General features: G+C 42.2%; 1 protein-coding gene across 2 annotated transcripts in view; it reads left to right on the top strand.

Moving 5' to 3' along the window:
• The window catches only part of LOC147608486 (uncharacterized), a 73,614-nt gene extending 55,931 nt beyond the window's left edge, over positions 1 to 17,683 (top strand). Inside the window, exon 4 of one of the 2 annotated variants that reach the window (XM_086789328.1) lies at positions 17,372 to 17,683. The gene's annotated coding sequence lies outside the window, so the exon portion shown is untranslated. Of the gene's footprint in view, positions 1 to 7,095; positions 7,571 to 17,371 lie in introns of those variants that run through there. The other variant, XM_086789329.1, reaches the window with a different exon arrangement.
• The last annotated feature ends 215 nt before the right edge of the window (positions 17,684 to 17,898 follow it).

Below are 17,898 nucleotides of genomic sequence, written 5' to 3'. Positions count from 1 at the left end.
AGAGGAGGGGTAAGAAGAGGAGGACCTAGAGGAGGATTGGATAGAGTAGGAGGAGGAGGAGGAGTTAGAGGAGGAGTTAAAGGAGGGGTGAGCTAGAGGAGGGGAGGAGCACTTAGAGGAGGAGTTAGAGGAGGGGAGGAGTCAGAGGAGGAGTTAGAGGAGGGGAGGACTTAGAGGAGGGAAGGAGGGGTTTGAGGAGTCAGAGGAGGGGATGACTTAAAGGAGGGGGCAAAGGAGGGGTCCGAGAACTCAGAGGACGGGTGAAAGGAGGAGGGGTTAGAGGAGTTAAAGGAGGGGTCTAAAGAGGAGTCAAAGGAGGCGAGGGCTGAGAGGAGGGGTCAGAGGAGGGGAGGAGTAAGAGGAGGGGTAAGAGGAGGATCAAAGGAGGGGAGGACTCAGAGGGATCACAGGAGGGGAGGACTCAGAGAATGGTTTAGAGGAGAAGGAGGAGGATGGGGGGTTATGTTGAGATATCGAGCTCATCTAGTGAGGTGGTGACACTGATGACCCACCTGGGGGATAGGCCCCACACTTACACCACTGGCATGGTTGGTGAGATCTTGGATGATATGTGGCCAGTGAGATGACAGGCTGTGTGACAGCCATTCTAGAGATTGGCATAGTTATAGCGCCATCTCATTTAGTTGGGTTCACACTATAGAGAACCCTAGTATGTATTTGGTTGAGTACCTTTTCATATTTGTGTACTCTTATCTTTGTATATGGTGTGTTGAGTGTTGTGTGAAGGAGAATAAGATTTTCAGCCTCTCACCTTGTGTGTTCTCTTTTAGGGTTTTGTGAGTGTGTGTGTGCTTGCAAGAGCTCAAGCTCTCTTCTCTCCTGCATCTTTTCATGGTATCAAAGCCTGGTTCATGCTAAGGGCTGAGCTGCAAGCAAGAGAAGCACAGGAAGCGGTACTAGGGTAAGAGCTTCATCTACTCTTTCCTATTTGTGTTGGCGACTACACCCTTGTCGGGAGCTCTACGGGAGGCACCGGCGGTAAATGATCTCTAATTGAGGAGCTTTCTTCGTAGGAGAGTAACGCTCTAGGACAACTAACTTGTTCTATTGAATGTCATTTTTCAGGCACCAAAAACGCGTTTCGGACATGTTAGGACCTCCGTTTTTTGGAAAGCAAGCAATTTCGAGCACTGCGGGGTAGGTCATCGATTCTCTGTAGACTCTGTTTTAAGAACCGTAGGAAGACAGATTGGTTGTGCAGACATTGTGTGTGCTACAAGGAGGTCAACAGTTGCCATTGGGGGTGTATGTATGCACATTGAGGTCATTGGTTGTGACATTTGAGTGTAGTACAGTACCGCTGCAGAAAATACAGCAGTTTGTGCAGGACAAACCAGAGTGTTGTTTCTGGTAAATTTGTGTGTAGCAAGATGTCAAATAATGGCATAAACGAGATTGTTGCTGAGAAGCTTGATAAGAACAACTTCCATGCTTGGAGGTTCAGGTTGACAAATTTCTTGATGGAAAAGGGTTACTGGGACTACATAGAAGGTGAGCGCATGAAGAGGCACCGGAGATACCGGAGATCAATCCGACTCCTGCATATGTGAAAGGGTTCAAGGATTGGAACCAAGGAGCCAGAAAAGTTATGTATTGGCTCTCTATCAGTATACAGGACACCATGATTGGGCACATACAGGATCCCAAGTCCCCCAAGGAGGCGTGGGACACCTTGGTAAAACTCTATGAAACGAATACCAAGGCACGAAAGATACAGTTGAAGAATGAACTTCATACTGTGGAGAAAAAGAGTATCTGTGAATGACTGCATTGGAGATCAAGGGTATTATGGAATCCCTTGCATCTATTGGTGTTTCAGTAGATGATGATGTGATAAGATGGAAGTCTGTCTACGTGGTCTCAGACCACAATACAAGGCGTTCAAGATGTCTATTCAGACTCGGAAAAACATTCCCAATTTCACAGATTTGGTGTCTGTTGATTATAGAAGAGAAGAGCTTGGGTGAAGACCAACAGTCTTCACAAAACAAAAACAGTTCAGAGCAACATGCCTTCTACACAAGTTCACGAAGAGGAAGAGGACGAGGTAGAGGAGGCCGTGGACGCGGCCAAGGAGATGGCCGAACAGGTAATCAGAATTATGGCCAGCAGAGCAGCAACAACAGTCCTAGAATTCACAACAACAACAACACGTAGGTGGAAGAGGCCAATTCAGAGGCAGGGGGAGTCAAAGAGGTAGTGGAAATTGGCAAAGGTAATATAATGATACACGTGGATGCTTTTATTGTGGTAAGCTTGGACATGTGCAGGCAGATTGTTATAAGAAGCAGGCTGACATGCAAAATGAAAAATTATAGCAAAACAACTATGCATCCTCAAGCAAAAACAATGAGAATAATGAAAGGTTGTTTGTTATGCAGCATGTTGTTAATGCCATGTCTGAAATGTTGAAGCAGCACATAAAGATGATGTCTGAAATGTTGAAGCAGCACATAAAGATGATGTATGGTATGTTGATTCAAGTGCTTCAAACCACATGGGGAGTGGTTCAAGGAGATAAAAAACCTTGAAAGACCAAGTTTTGTGGAAATAGGGGATGACACTGCTCATCCAATCGCCCATGTTGGAGATGTGCCATTGTCTATGCAGGATGGCAAAGTGAAGTACCTTGTAGATGTACTTCATGTTCCGAACATAACAAAGAATCTGGTTTCAGTTGGCCAGATGATTGAGCAGGGTTTGTAGGTTGGTTTAATCCTGATGGTGTTTGTTATGTTGAAGACTTTAAAGACAAGTGCAGGTTGGTTGCAAAAGGCAACAGAGTGGACAGAATGTTTACATTGAATGTAAACATGCGTGAAGCGAGTGCTGCGATGTTTGCAAATGGTTCAAGAATTATTGCAGACACAGACATTCGACATAAAAGAATTGGACATGTGAATGTGCAGAGAATGAAGTCTATGCAGACTAAAGGAATTGTGACAGGGCTGCCAAAGTTTAAAGTTGAGGATATGCAGAAAATATGTGAAGCATGCTAATTTGGAAAGCAAACAAAGCATGTATTTCCACGTGATAGAAATGTGAGCAAAAATGCACTAGATGTTGTGCATTCAGATGTATGGGGTCCTACGAAGACCATGTCTATGGGAGGCTGCAGGTATTATGTGACATTTATTGATGACCACACAATGAAAGTGTGGGTATACTTCATGAAGGAGAAGAGTGAGGTGTTCACTCATTTTTAGAATTTCAGAGTTATGGTTGAAAAGCAAACAGGGAAACATGTAAAGTGCCTAAGATCAGATGGAGGGGGAGAGTACTTCTCCAATGAGTTCTCTGAATTTTTGAAGAAGAATGGTATTCAGAGAAATGCAGATACACTCCGCAGCAAAATGGAGTTGCTGAGCGGAAAAACAGGCACATTGCTGAAATTGCACGAGCATTGATGGGAGAGAAGAATATGCCGCATAGCTATTGGGCTGAGGCTGTTTTTACAGCAGTTTACATCATGAACAAGACTCCAACTGTAGCCATACATGATGTAACTCTAGAGGAGAGGTTTACTGGCAGAAAACCTGATTTGTCTCATCTGAAAGTCTTTGGATGCATTGCATATGTGCATGTGCCAGATGAGTTGAGAAATAAGCTGGATCCAAAAGCTGAAAAATATGTGTTTATTGGGTATTCCCTTGAGCAAAAGGGATACAGGTGCTATAACCCTGCTACACGTGAGTTGAGGGTAAGCAGGGATGTTGTTTTTGATTAGATAAGTAGCTGGTATGCTGCTGAAAAAGAAGCTATTGGGGCTGATGTGAGTGGAAATGTGATTGCACAGAATACAAGTTAGCAATCACAGTCTTTGAGTGGACCAGGAGAGTCCTCATCTAGTGGTTCAGTTGATAGACCATGGAGTGGCAGGTTGCGTCATAATACCAGTCCTGCAAATGTGATTAGTACATCACATAAAGGCAAAGAGAAAGTGGTTGAACCCCTTAGTGTGCCTGACATTTCTGCAGGACATTCTCATGTTGATGGAGAGTCTAGTAGCTCAGAGATGAGCCTTGATGAGGATCTTGGGATACCAGCTATGAGAACACCTGGTGTAAAGAAGGCTATGGAAGCCATGAATGCAAAACTGCGAAGATCTGGGAGAGTGAAGAATCCTATGCAGAGGTTTACCTATGATGTGGCACATCACTATGCATACATGGTAAAAGTTGTGCAGGTTGTAGAGCCCACATGCATTGATGAGGCTGTTGGAAATGTGTGTTGGGAGAAAGCTATGGATGAGGAGATGGATGCACTATATGGAAATGAGACTTGGGATTTAGTGCAATTGCCTGAAGGCAAGAAAGCCATCAGATGCAAGTGGGTGTACAAAGTAAAACATAACAGTGATGGAAGTATAAGCAGGTACAAGGCTAGATTGGTACCAAAGGATATGCGCAAACATATGGCATTGATTATGAGGAAACTTTCAGCCCAGTTGCCAAGATGGCAACAGTGAGTTGTGATAGTAGTGGCTACGTCAAAGAAATGGTCTTTACATCAGATGGATGTAAAGAATGCATTCTTGCATGGGGATTTGCAGGAAGAGGTGTATATGCTGCAGCCACCTGGTTATGAGGATGTGAGTCACCCCCGAGCATGTTTGCGGGTTGAAGAAAGCCTTGTATGGCTTAAAACAAGCACCAAGAGCATGGTGTGACAAGATTTTTGAATATCTTGTCACTATTGGCTTTCATGTAGCCACCAATGCAGATTTCTCGCTGTATGTGAGACAGTGATAGAGGGGTTGTGCTTGTTGTCATCTATGTAGATGACCTGATCATTATGGGGGACCATGATGCAGAGATCTTTTATGTAAAGATCTTGCTTAGACAGGAGTTTGAGATGAAGGATCTGAAGAGCTCAGATATTTCGTGGGCATTGAGGTGATTGGGTCACCACATGGTATTAGATTACTGCAGAGACAGTATGGCTTGGACATGTTGTCCAAGTATGGTATGACAGACTGTAAGCCTATCTCAGTGTGCCATTGGATCAAAATGGCAAGTTGAGTGCAGATTCAGGAGAGATTTTGGAGGATCCTACTATGTATAGGCACATAGTAGGAAGCTTGATCTACATGACGATCACGAGGCCAAATTTGAGCTATGCTATTGGGTTGGTGAGTCAGTTTATGCAGGTTCCTCGGAAGCCGCATCTGGATGCATTGAGACGCATACTGAGGTATGTGAGGTCTACTTTGCATTGTGGACTATTTTATGAAACTGGGATAGAGATATGTGTACACGGGTACATAGATGCTGATTGGGCTGGTAATATCTCAGATAGAAGATCTACTAGTGGCTTCATATTCTCTTTGGGGAGTGCTGCTGTGACTTCTTGGAGCAGCAAGAAGCAGCCTACGATTGCTCTATCGAGTACAGAGGCCGAGTACAGAGGTGCTGCTATGGTAGCATGTGAGGTAGCTTGGTTGAGAAAGCTACTTGCAGATTTGGGTCTATCAGTGGATAGACAAGTTGTCATTTTCTGTGACAACATTAGCAGTATACAGTTGGCCAGGAACCCAGTTTTTCATGCTCGCACGAAGCATATAGAGGTCCACTATCATTTTGTCAAATAGAAGGTTTTGGCAGGAGACGTTGACCTTGTTTATGTCAGCACACAGGATCAGGTCGCTGACATCTTCACCAAAGCATTGGGTACAGAGAAGCTCCGCAGATTCAGGGCTTTGCTTGGTGTACATGAGATGGAGTTGAGCTCGAGGGGGTGTTGAGATATCCAGCTCATCTAGTGAGGCGGTGGACACTGATGACCCGCCTGGGGGATAGGCCCCATACTTACACCACTGGCATGGTTGGTGAGATCATGGGTGATATGCGGCCATAGGGATGACAGGCTGTGTGACAGCCATTCTAGAGGCTGGCATAGTTATAGCGCTAGCTCATTTAGTTGGGTTCACACTCTAGAGAACCCTAGTATGTATTTGGTTGAGTACCTTTTCATATGTGTGTACTCTTATCTTTGTATATGGTGTGTTGAGTGTTGTGTGAAGGAGAAGAAGATTTTCAGCCTCTCACCTTGTGTGTTCTCTTTTAGGGTTTTGTGAGTGTGTGCTTGCAAGAGCTCAAGCTCTCTTCTCTCCTACATCTTTTTAGGTTAGAGGAGGGACCATAGGATGAGGACTCAAAGGAGGGGTTATAGAAGGGGAGGACTCAGAGGAGGGATCAGAGAAGGGTTCAGAGGAGGAGGGGAGGTCAGAGGAGCGAACAGAGGAGGACTCAAAGGAGGGATCAAAGGAGGGGTAAAAGGAGGAGGGTTTAGAGGAGGAGAGGTCAGAGAAGGAGGGGTTAAAGGAGGAGTTATAGGAAGGGTCGGGAGAGGAGTCAGATGAGGGGAGGGGCAGTTAGAGGAGGGGTCAGTGGAGGAGTCAAAGGAGGGGTGGAATCAAAGGAGGGGTCAGAGGAGGAGGCAGAAGAGGGGACAAGGAGAAGTCAGAGGAGGGGACAAGGAGAAGTCAGAGGAGGAGGGGGGGTTAGAGGAGGGGAGGATTGAAAAGAGGGGAGCACTCAAAGAAGGGGGGGAATCAGAGGAGGTAGTCAAGTGAGGGGGTATAGGGGTGAGAGGAGTAGTCAGATGAGGAGTCAAATGGAGTCAAATGAGGGGAGTCAGAGGAGGGGAGGAGTCATAGGGTTGAGAGGAGTCAAAGGAGGCATTATAAGAGGAGTCAGAGGAGGGGTCAGAGGAAAAGGCAAAGGAGGAGAGTGAGAGGAGGGAAGGATCACTTAGAGGAGGGTTTAGATTTGGAGTGCCATAAGATAAAATTTGGTGGATTTCAAAATTAGTAAATTTTGAGACCCTATAAAATTAAAAAAAAAATCATGATAAAATATTTTTTTCTCTAGAATTTAATATTTTCAAGGGTTATTTAGTGTTGAAATATGTTTTTTAGGTGCTGACATTAGATAGATGCAGGTTATTTGTAATGCGAGTGTGCCTCATATTTATACTTGTTTTTGTTTGGATTAATTCTAGATGATGTTTTTTTTATTTTTTACCGTTGTTTAACCACCAAATGCTAATTAAAGCATTTTTTCTTATGTGTAGTCAGTTCTAGCGAATTGATCATTTTGGACAAAAGTGGACAAGTAAAGTTGGTTCGAGTGAATCGTGATTTTTGAAGAACTTTATTACCATAGCTTATATTGACTTCTCAATCAATGATAATATCAATGAGATGAGTGATCATCCCAACTCAGGTAGGGAAGATCTAAAATTCCAAGTTGAAGAAGAGAAGGCCGTTGGAAAGAGTGAATTTTTGGAAGTGACACAGCTTCTAGAGGCAACTATTGCCAAATGCCATGACGAGATGGAGTCACTAAAGATGTAGATTTTGACTTTGTAAAAAGCTCTTTTGGCAGCATCTTTTGCTCCTACCAAAGTAGTTTCTTCGTCATTTGCACCAAAAGTGTACGGAGATGAGAAAAAGGAGAAGACTCAGGAATGTGTAGATGCCTGGCTCAATAGATCGACTACACATTTTACCTTTCATCCATTTACTGATTCGCACAAGCTGCAGATGGCGTAGGGGTTATTGAAAGGAAAGGCATTAACTTGGTGGTGAAAGAATCTCAAAGAAGATTCTATTCCTACCACTTGGCAAAGTTTCGAGGAAGCTTTTAAAAAAGAGTTTGTCCAACCAGAGGAAATAATTGTTAAGATTGTTAAAAATAGCATGGGAAATCAGTCTTTTGACAATTATGTGTAGAAGTTTAGACAATTGGTTGCCAAAGCCAAGTCTGATGATCATACCTTGTGTGGGATTTTCATTAATGATCTAGCTCGTGACTATTAGTACGAGGTAAAGAAATACAAGGTCAAAACTGAGGGTGCTATTCAGGTAGCTTAGGTTTTTCATAAGATTATGGTCGATGCCAACACTTCAAAACCATCGTCTAATGAAAAGAAATCTACGTTCATTTTTTCAAATAGTGGACAAAAAAGAAAGTTGGTTTTCACACCAAAACCAAAAAAAAATTGACACCACCAATAAGAAGTAGAAATTTGTGATGAGCAAGGATAATAGGATAATATCACATGTTTCAAATGCAAGGAAAAGGGACACGCAAAGAAATTATGTCCTTTGAATGAAGCTACAGCACCTTCAGTAGCGCATGGACAAAAGGCGGTATCGAAGAAGTTCATACCGAAGAAATCTGTGCACATTACAGAACTTTAAGGTAAATTTTCTAAAGTTAATATTACGCATCTTGAAGGAAGCCAATGTTCAAATTATACTTTCAGTAGACGTTTTTGGTCCAAACGAATTATTTCGTGTTTATGGATCAATAAATGGACATCAGGTTCATCTTTTATTTGATCTTGGTAGTACTCATAATTTCATTGACAACATTGTGGTACAAAGGATGAAGGTGGAAACCACACAGAATGATCACATATACAAGGTCAGGATGGCTGGAGGACAAGTCCAATTTTGGGACAAGAAGGTGTCAAAACTACTGTTAGACATCCAGTTGTACTCAAATAGACTTGATTTTCATATCATGAGCTTGGGTCATGTAGACATGGGATAGAATGGTTTCATCGAAAAAATAAGAATTTTTCTGTTGATTGGGTCAAACATTTGATGTCTTTCCATCACAATGGAAACCTTGTTACTCTTAAGGGAAACATTGTTATAGCCAAGGAAACTTTTATTAAAAAGCTTGAGTTAATGGAAAATCTTTTTAACTATAAACTTTTTCAATTGGATATGGATCCAGTGTCTTTATGTTTTGATGTAAACACTGTTCTTTGGATGTTTGGGAAAGTAAAGTGTTAAATTTCATTAAGAGTGAATTTCAGGATGTATTTCTTGATGAGTTACATCACGGATTACCTCCTAAAGGAGAGGTGGACCATAAAATTGAGCTGGTGTCTGGTGCAGAATGTGTTAGTATTCCTCCATATCAGTTTAGCTAGACTGAGGAAGAGAAGGTAGCAAAGCAACTAGGTGAATAATTGAGGATGGGTCAAATTAGACCAAGTAAGTCTCCTTATAAAGGTTACAATTAAGAACAAATACCCATTGCCTAGATTAGACGATCTTATTGATAGGTTGCAAGGAGCTAAGTATTTCACAAAGCTTGATTTGCAAACAGGTTATCATCATATTCGTATTGCAAAGGAAGATGTCCCTAAAACTGCTTTTAGGACACGTTATGGCCATTATAAATTTTTAGTGTTACCCTTTGGTCTCACTAATGCACCAACAACTTTCCAACAAATGATGGATAATATATTTCGGGATCTGTTAGGAAAATGCATGGTGGTTTTCTTAGATGATATTTTGATATACAATAAAACTTTGGCTGAGCATGAGAATCATCTTAAAGAGGTTCTAGGAAGGCTCTGGAAGGAGAAACTGTATTGTAAATTATATAAGTTTGATTTCTTAAAAAGGAATTGTTATACTTGGGTCATAAGATCTCTTGAGATGGCTTAAGTATAGATTTGGATTGCATCCAAAAGGTTTTGGAATGGCCAGTTTCGTGTACAGTCAAGCAGTTAAGATCTTTCTTAGGTTTCGTGGTATTTCTTCGAAATTATGTCAAGGATTATTCGAAGGTGACAGTGCCTTTTACTAACCTTCTTAAGGGTGAAAATAAGAAGTCTAATTCTCCGATTAAGTGGAATGAGAAGCTACAGGGAACTTTCGATACTTTGAAATATAAAGTTCGAGATGCTCCTGTGTTAGCCTTACCAAATCCTAGCAGGCCTTACATTGTTGAGATTGATGCTAGTGATTTTGTGGTAGGTGCAGCTTTGTTCTAGGATGGGAAGCTTGTGGCCTTCGAAAGTAAGAAACTTAACGATGCACGAACTAGATACCCAGTTTAGGAGAAAGAGTTGTATGCAATCATTTATGCTTTAAAGGCATGGAGACAATATCTCTACGGGTCTCAATTTATGGTCTTGACAAATCATCGGTCTTTGAAGTTCATTTGTGAGATCAACTGAACTTGAAAAGTAGAAAGGCCAGATGGGTTGAATTGATGCAGGACTTTAATTTCATGAATATAGAAAAGATAGCTTGAATAGCATTGCTGATGCGTTGAGTCGAATTCGTGAAGTTAATGAACTTAGCTTCATGGAAATTACTTCTAACTTGTACGATTCACTCAGGGAAAAATGCAGTACATATATTTTCTTTGAAAAATATTGAAATTTGGCAAAATTAGGGTCCAGCTCTAAGGTAGATCAAAACCTAGTGAATGAAAGAAAAGCCAACCAATTTTTTATTTGAAATGGTCTTTTATTCCAAAATGATGAGGTTTGCGTACCGGCGGATGTGCCAAAAATTAAACTGAGAATCCTATTTGAGTGCCACGATGCACCATCGTCAAGACATCCAGGTATACATTGTACCTTGGCTTTGGTTAGAAGGACCTTTTTATTAGCAAAAAATGAAAGATTTTGTTCAGAATTATGTGGTTAAGTGTCATCAGTATCAGACTAATAAGACAGAGCAACTTAAATCTGTTGGGTTATTACATCCTTTGGATATTCCGTCGTCTTGAAAGTGGGAAAGTATTTCCATGGATTTCATTATGGGACTTCCACGTACTAGCAGGGGTCACGATGCCATTTGGGTAGTTGTGGATAGATTGACAAAGATGGCTAGGATTTTACCCCAAAGACAATAGTTAAAGCGTCAGATTTGGCTTACCAATTTATTGAGCAAGTGTTTAGATTGTATGGTCTATCTTCTGATATTGTGAGTGATTGGACTCTAAGTTCATGGCTCATTTTTAGCAGGAAGAAATTCAAAACTACTTTGAGTATGAGTTCCTGTGATCACCCATAGTCTGATTGGGCAAACAGAGCGCGTGAATCAGATCGTAGAGGATATGCTTCGTACATGTCTCTGGAAAACCATCGAGTTGGAAAAAATGTCTTCCAATGATGGAATTTGCCTATAATAGTTCTAAGCATATGACTACTGGTTATAGTCCGTTCATGCTTATGTATAGGTATCAACCCAAGGCACCTATTGATGTCAATCTTAAGGACATTGAGCTCGATGCATCGAGGGATTTCTTGCGCTGAGATATGTAGGAAATACTTACCCAATCTCGGGACCAGCCAAGATCTTCTCACGAACAAAGTGATTTATATCTCTATGTGCTTGGTCCGGGCATGGAAGATTGGGTTCCAAGAAATAGCAATACAACTCTAGTTATCACACTGGATGACCGTGGGCTCCTTCTGTGGAAACCCAATCTCGCCAAAGCAACCTCCGAACAGCCACACAACCTCGCAAGCAGCACCACAAGGCAACCCGATACTCTGCCTCTGTAGATGACAAGGCAATAGTTGGCTGCCTCTTGCTGCTCCATGAAACAGCTCTTGAGCCGAGGGTAAAACTATAGCCTTATGTAGATCTCCTCCCCAATTTGAGTCACTCCAACCTTGGAGTCGAACTCAGTCCTTGGTTTCACGTCTAGTAGCATAGAAGAGTCCAAGATCCTTCATACCCTACACATACCGCAAGATCCGCAATCCTACGTCCCAGTGAGACTTCAACGGCATCTGCATAAATGAGCTCAGCAACCCCACAGGAAAGCTCAAGTCTAATCTGGTGTTCAACAACCAGATCAATGAACCAACCAGCTTCCGGTACAGAGAGGCATCAACTCGCTCACAAGGATTATTCACGCGGTAAGCTTCATGTTCGGGTCCATCGGCGGTGATGTGATAAGCTTTCAGTTCTCCATCCCAAAGGCCTCAAGCAACTCATGGACATACCGCTGCTGTTCAGAGACAATGAACCCCCTCTGGGTTTGCCAGATCTCCAATCCTAAGAAGAAGTGGAGTAAGCTTAAACCAATCATCTCAAACTCCTTTCACAAGGTAGCCTTCGTCACACTGCAATGTGCTCCACATGACCGCCAGGTGAGAATGAGGTCATCCACATAAAGGATGATCAACGTGACCATGTCGCGTTCCTAAAAGAGATACAAAGACCATACAAGGCCTTCCGCAACCTGTAAACCATCCCCTTTGATCCTGGAACCTCGAAGCCTGGAGACTGCTCAGCATACACCTCCTCTGCAGGTCACCATTAAGGAACGCAGATTTCACATCCATCTGAAATACGGGCCACCACTTAGAAGAAGCAAGGGCAAGAGAACGGTCTAAATTGTGGTCATCCTTCCTGTCGGTGCAAAGGTATCCTTATAGTCAATGCCTGGCCGTTGAGCATAACCCTTAGCCACCAGAAGTCTAGCTTTGTGTTTGTCCACTGACCCATTTGACATATACTTGGTCTTAAAGACCCACTTAACACCAATGACAAACCGTTTTGATGGCCTCGGAACCAACTCCCAAGTTTTATTCTTCTCTATGGCATCCAGTTCCACCTGCATGGCTTTCCTCCAAGTATCCTGTGCAAGGGATTCCTTGACGGAAGTGGGCTCTTTGTCCCACATGATATGAGACATCAAAGCATAGTTTACCTGTAAGAGCTCCGCTGAATGACTTTTGTCTCGAACTCTATGCGATCTTTGAGGTCCATCCTCTATGGTCCATTCGGAGGGAAGCTCTGTAACACTTGACTCTCGAAGGGTGTCTAACAACCACCTGGGTACTCGAATAGAACACGGAGCCTCCTGTTGTTGCAGGGGCTCATCTCCAACCTGCGGGCTCAACCTCCTCAACTGAATCATCATCAGAATCATCTGGGTCTCCAAGAAGAAGTGGCGGCTTATCAACAGTGGAAACTAGAACATGCTCATCAAAAACCACATCTCTGTTGACGAGACGACCTCGTTCCTCTCTGGATCATACAACCTGTATCCCTTGGAAAGAGAGTTATATCCCAAAAAAACAAGCTTTTGGGACTTTGAGTCAAGCTTCCCCCTCTGCTTCTTTGGAATGTGGACATATGCATCACTCCCAAACACATGGAAATGGGAGACATCTGGTTTCTTGCCAAAATACGCCTCAAAGGGAGTCATGTTCGGTACTGATGTCATCGGAGAATGGTTGAGGATATGGACAGTTGTAGCCATAGCCTCTCCCCAAAGTGGACGAGGAAGATCATGATGCTCTAGCATCGTCCTCGCCATCTCCACCACAGTCATGTTCTTACGCTCAACTACTCCATTCTGTGAAGGCAAACCTATATTGGCCAGCTCCCGCTTGATGCCATGTTCTGCACAAAACCACACGAATGCATTGGAAGAAAACTCTCCTCCTTTGTCAACCCTAAGAGTCTTTATCTACAAGCTAGACTCTTTCTCCACCATCACATGCCACTCCTTGAACCGAGAAAAAGCTTGGTCCTTCTGTGAAGAAAATAAACCCAAGTGAATTTGCTACAATCATCAAACAAGCACCATGAAATACAAAGAACCTCCCAAGGATTGCGTCTGCATAGGTCCACACAAGTCAGTGTGTATCAACTCCAAAGGTTTCGAAGCCCACCTAAAAGCCTAGTTCGGAAAAGATTTCCTGTGCTGCTTACCACGAATGCAAGAACTACAACATCCCTGCGTGCTGCCAACATCTGGCAAGCCAACCACTATCGGGTCTCGGAAAGCTACCGTAGCGCATCCACATTCAAGTGGCCAAGCCGAAAGTGCCACAAGTCACCAATCTGAGAGCCTGTCAATGAGGAGAGTGCTGAGAGTTTGTATATACCATTCTCCACTCCGCCTTCCCAAACAACCTGGCCAGTCTCTTGGTCCCATAGAGGAATAGAATGCTCCTCAATCTCCACCCCAGAAGCCAGTCTTGCAAACCTCATGCACTAAAACCAAGTGCAAGGACGTAAAGAACACAAGAGGAATGCTTCCCCCCTCTGCCATTAGGAATGATCACCATCTGTCCCTCACTGCCAATGAAAATGGGACCTGACTACTGTTTAAGATCCTAAAAGAAGTCACGGAAAGGAGTCATGTGCCTGGAAGCACCACTATCAAGAATCCCCTCCCATGTATCCTTATAGCGGGTGAAGCCAACTGCCTCCTCGCTCGAAGAAGATGAAGCACTAGTGTCCAACATCTCTAAGTACACAAAGCCTGGAGTTTTTGCAGCTGAAGCTAAAGAATCAGCACTCTTCCCAGTCCGCTTGGAACACTTCCTCCAATAGTGGCCTTTCTTGCCACAATCGTTTTACAGGTCCTCTCGGCCTTCAATTTCTCATGGTATGAATCGGGCTTCTTCTCAAAAGACTTCCCTATGGCCTTTCAACCGCTAGCCAGTCAAGGCCTCAGAACCTCCGCCCCCTGTGGAGGGTTGGTAAATCTCTCTTCCTAGTCCAAGACCATTGTCACAAGCTCCTCCCATGTGATGGTGTTGAGCCTGCCACACTGGTGATCAAGGAGGAGTAAAATGCTAAGTACTAAGAGGGAAAATGGGACAACAACATGATGGCCATATCCTCTGACAATATCTCTTTCCCCGCCTGGAGAACCTCCTACTGAAGAGCCTGAAACTTGTTGATGTGCTCCCATCATCATCGACAACTTTGCAGGATTCATCACCCGCATCTGAACTTCCAAGGAGATCCTCTTCATGGGTGGAAACCCAACAACAATGAAATCAGCCAAGTCATAAGACTCCAAAACAGACTCCATCATTACCTTCCATATGTCGTAGTTGTTCCCATCCAACCGTCGGTCCACTGGGAACGTGGGGAGTGTTGGGATCTTCACGTGCTTCTCAGCCACCTCTCAAGCAAGTCTACCATCTCAAGGGTTCCACAAGGTCTTGTGAGAAGGGAGGGTGGGTAGGAAAAAAGAAAAAGAAGAGGCAGTAAATAATATGCAAGGTGGCTATCCAAGGGTGATGGCCGCCTTCTACCTGATCTCCAAGTTCTATACAGCCAAACAGTCTCCAATCGGCACCTCAAATCAACAATTCCTCCATGTCCCACTGTCTTCAAGCTTCAAGCCACATGGGGCTCTGATACCATGTCAGAACGCACAACAAAAATGAAGACAACTATTGTAGAGAGCGAGACACAGATGAAAGACAGAGAGAAGCTGTGTAACTCTGCTATATACACCAAAGAAAATCCCAAAAATATACAATGTGGAGTGTGGGGGCAAGGGGCCATTTTATATGGCCCCAAGCTGCTCGTCGGCGAGCCCATAAATAGTCGACAATAGCCCTGATTGCTCATGACCAGCAAAAATCTTAGTCAGCTCTAGAATACATGCAGTCGGCGAGCTATGAGGGATAGGTCGGGTAGCACCAGAGCAATCGAGAAGCACCTGAAGGCAGCCAACAGCCCATACACACCTCCAAAAAATAGGGAAAAGTACACAAAGAGTGAGGAAAAATGGGAAGACACTAAAACGATGGCACACCCACAACAGAGGCCCTGACATGGTGTATAGACAGGAGATGACTGCTAATATCTGGATCTGCTAATTTTCAAATTTGAAATTAGTATGGATTCACAAACTTTTTGAATGCCCAGATTTGGAATCTATCTAGATCTGCCAACTTCGTGGATGTTTAGATTCGGATTGAATCCGGATTTGATACTTTTTGAATTCATTATCATTCGGATATCCAGATTTGGATTAAGTCCAAAATCCACAATTAAAGATATTTAATCTTAGAAAGAATTTTTTTTTAAAAAACGCGAATCACAATCAAAATTTAATAAGCACGATCGAGGTGGTGGTGGCAGTCGGAGCGTTATCAGACGGCACGTCTGCAGGCTCTTTGCTTTGAATCAAGGATTCCTTCTGTCATCTTGCTCAGATTCTAAATTAGTACGGATCCACAAACTTTTTGAATGCCCGGATTTGGAATCTGTCTAGATCTGCCAACTTCGTGGATGTTTAGATTCGGATTGAATCCGGATTTGATACTTTTTGAATTCATTATCATTCGGATATCCAGATTTGGATTAAGTCCAAAATCCACAATTAAAGATATTTAATCTTAGAAAGAATTTTTTTTTAAAAAACGCGAATCACAATCAAAATTTAATAAGCACGATCGAGGTGGTGGTGGCAGTCGGAGCGTTATCAGACGGCACGTCTGCAGGCTCTTTGCTTTGAATCAAGGATTCCTTCTGTCATCTTGCTCCGAGAAAAACTCACGGTGGTGCCTCTTTGTTCGAGCTGAGGTAGGTGTGATGAGCTCTTGATGCCTACGGTCACCTTTGCCTACCTCCATTTAATGCACCATGTCACTTAGTGCTAAGGTTTTGCCTTCCTTAAATACTAGATCATACCTCCCCTTGCACGGTTAAGCGAAAGCAAGATAGGAAAAATACTCTCAAACAAAATCTATTGATCTCTAGAAGTCCTCTTAGGTCAAATGTGACCTCATACAGCCTTGATACTCAACCTACACAGCATAGAGCTGACTTCTATTTGACACCCTTCTAACCTGAATCAACCCCAACTAACACCTGCTGACTGCAATATGAATGTAACCTGATTCAATTCCTTATTGCTGACCACTGTTAGATTTTGTCCTCCAACCCTACAAACTTTCCTCCAGCATCCAAAAAGCTCAAGTACCTTGCCTCAGACCCATGTTGAACCACTCACCAACTGACCTTCTGGTGACTCCCACACTTTACTGAATGTTGATGATGGAATCTAACATAGATGACACAACTGATTCAACTGATCCAACTGACTCTAATTTCTTCACCGATGTGTCCTCTAACTCATCCAAACACTCAAACACTCAAGATTCTAGATAGATCCAACTAAATAGGTACATAAATCACTCCATTTGACCATCAGCTGTGACAACTGACTAAATCCTCTGGCTGAACTGACTAACTAACTCAAATCCTTCAACACTTTCATCCAAATGTTTGTCTGATTCTTAGACTGATGCTTTCCCAATTGACTTTTCCCAAGTGTTGAAGGATTTGGCAGACTTAGATCCTTCAACACTTTCATCCAACTATTTGATACTACTGATGCTTTCCCAATTGACTTTTGCTCATTATTTATCATCCTAAACCCTATACATACATATAGTGATAAATACACACACACACACACATATATATATACACATATATTTATTCATGAAAATATATATATGATTTCTTATTAAGTAAAAAGTCTTTGAACAAATCATAAGAAAATATTATTTTTTTGTTTAAAGATTAGATTACTATTCACATAAAATAGATTTTATTATTATTATTGATAAATATTAGTTTTGAATTAAAATATAAAAACTTATTTTGATATTTTTTTACTGAATATTATATAAAAATATTTTAAATGAAATTATAACTAATTAATAATATATGTAAGGTTTATAAGATATCAAAATAAAATAAAAGTGAATGTAAAATAGTAAATAAATCATTAATCTATTAATGGTGCAGGTCTACAAAGGTTTTCTTGGGAAATGTTGGAGCAACTTCTATTGAAGTTCCTTTCATAGATGGAAAGGTTGTGGCTTCACATAAAATGCTGTAAGAAAAGCTTAATTGCAATCATGATGTGGTGTTAGAGGCATTGATTGAAATGGATGTGGTTTATCAAGTTCTTTGTCCAACTCTTGTCTATAAAGGGATTGACAGTGAGAAACATTTCATACTTAAATGTAGTTTATCTTTGTGCTTTTTAGCAAGAGTAAATCAAAGCAACTCAAAGTCTTCTAGGTTGCACTGTAACACCAATGTAACACAATAAAGTGGGGTTTTCAACTCTCCAATGTGAGTAGTATTCCCTTTTTTCTTTTTTTTTAAAAAAAGTGAAACTTTTGACATTTTGTGCCATAGAAATTTTGATAAAGTGATATTCTTTCACATAGTAATTTTGATAAGTCAAACAAGAAGGATCATGCAATGAAAACATTGTCCTGGATATTGACACAAAGACTATATTTCAAGAACCAGTGTCAACAATT

Source organism: Cibotium barometz, chromosome 53 (genome assembly GCF_041138505.1).
Source record: "Cibotium barometz isolate CiBa-2024 chromosome 53, ASM4113850v1, whole genome shotgun sequence".
NCBI lineage: Eukaryota > Viridiplantae > Streptophyta > Polypodiopsida > Cyatheales > Cibotiaceae > Cibotium > Cibotium barometz.
The sequence above is the reverse complement of the archived record's forward strand: the minus strand, read 5'-3'. Positions and strand labels throughout refer to the sequence as shown.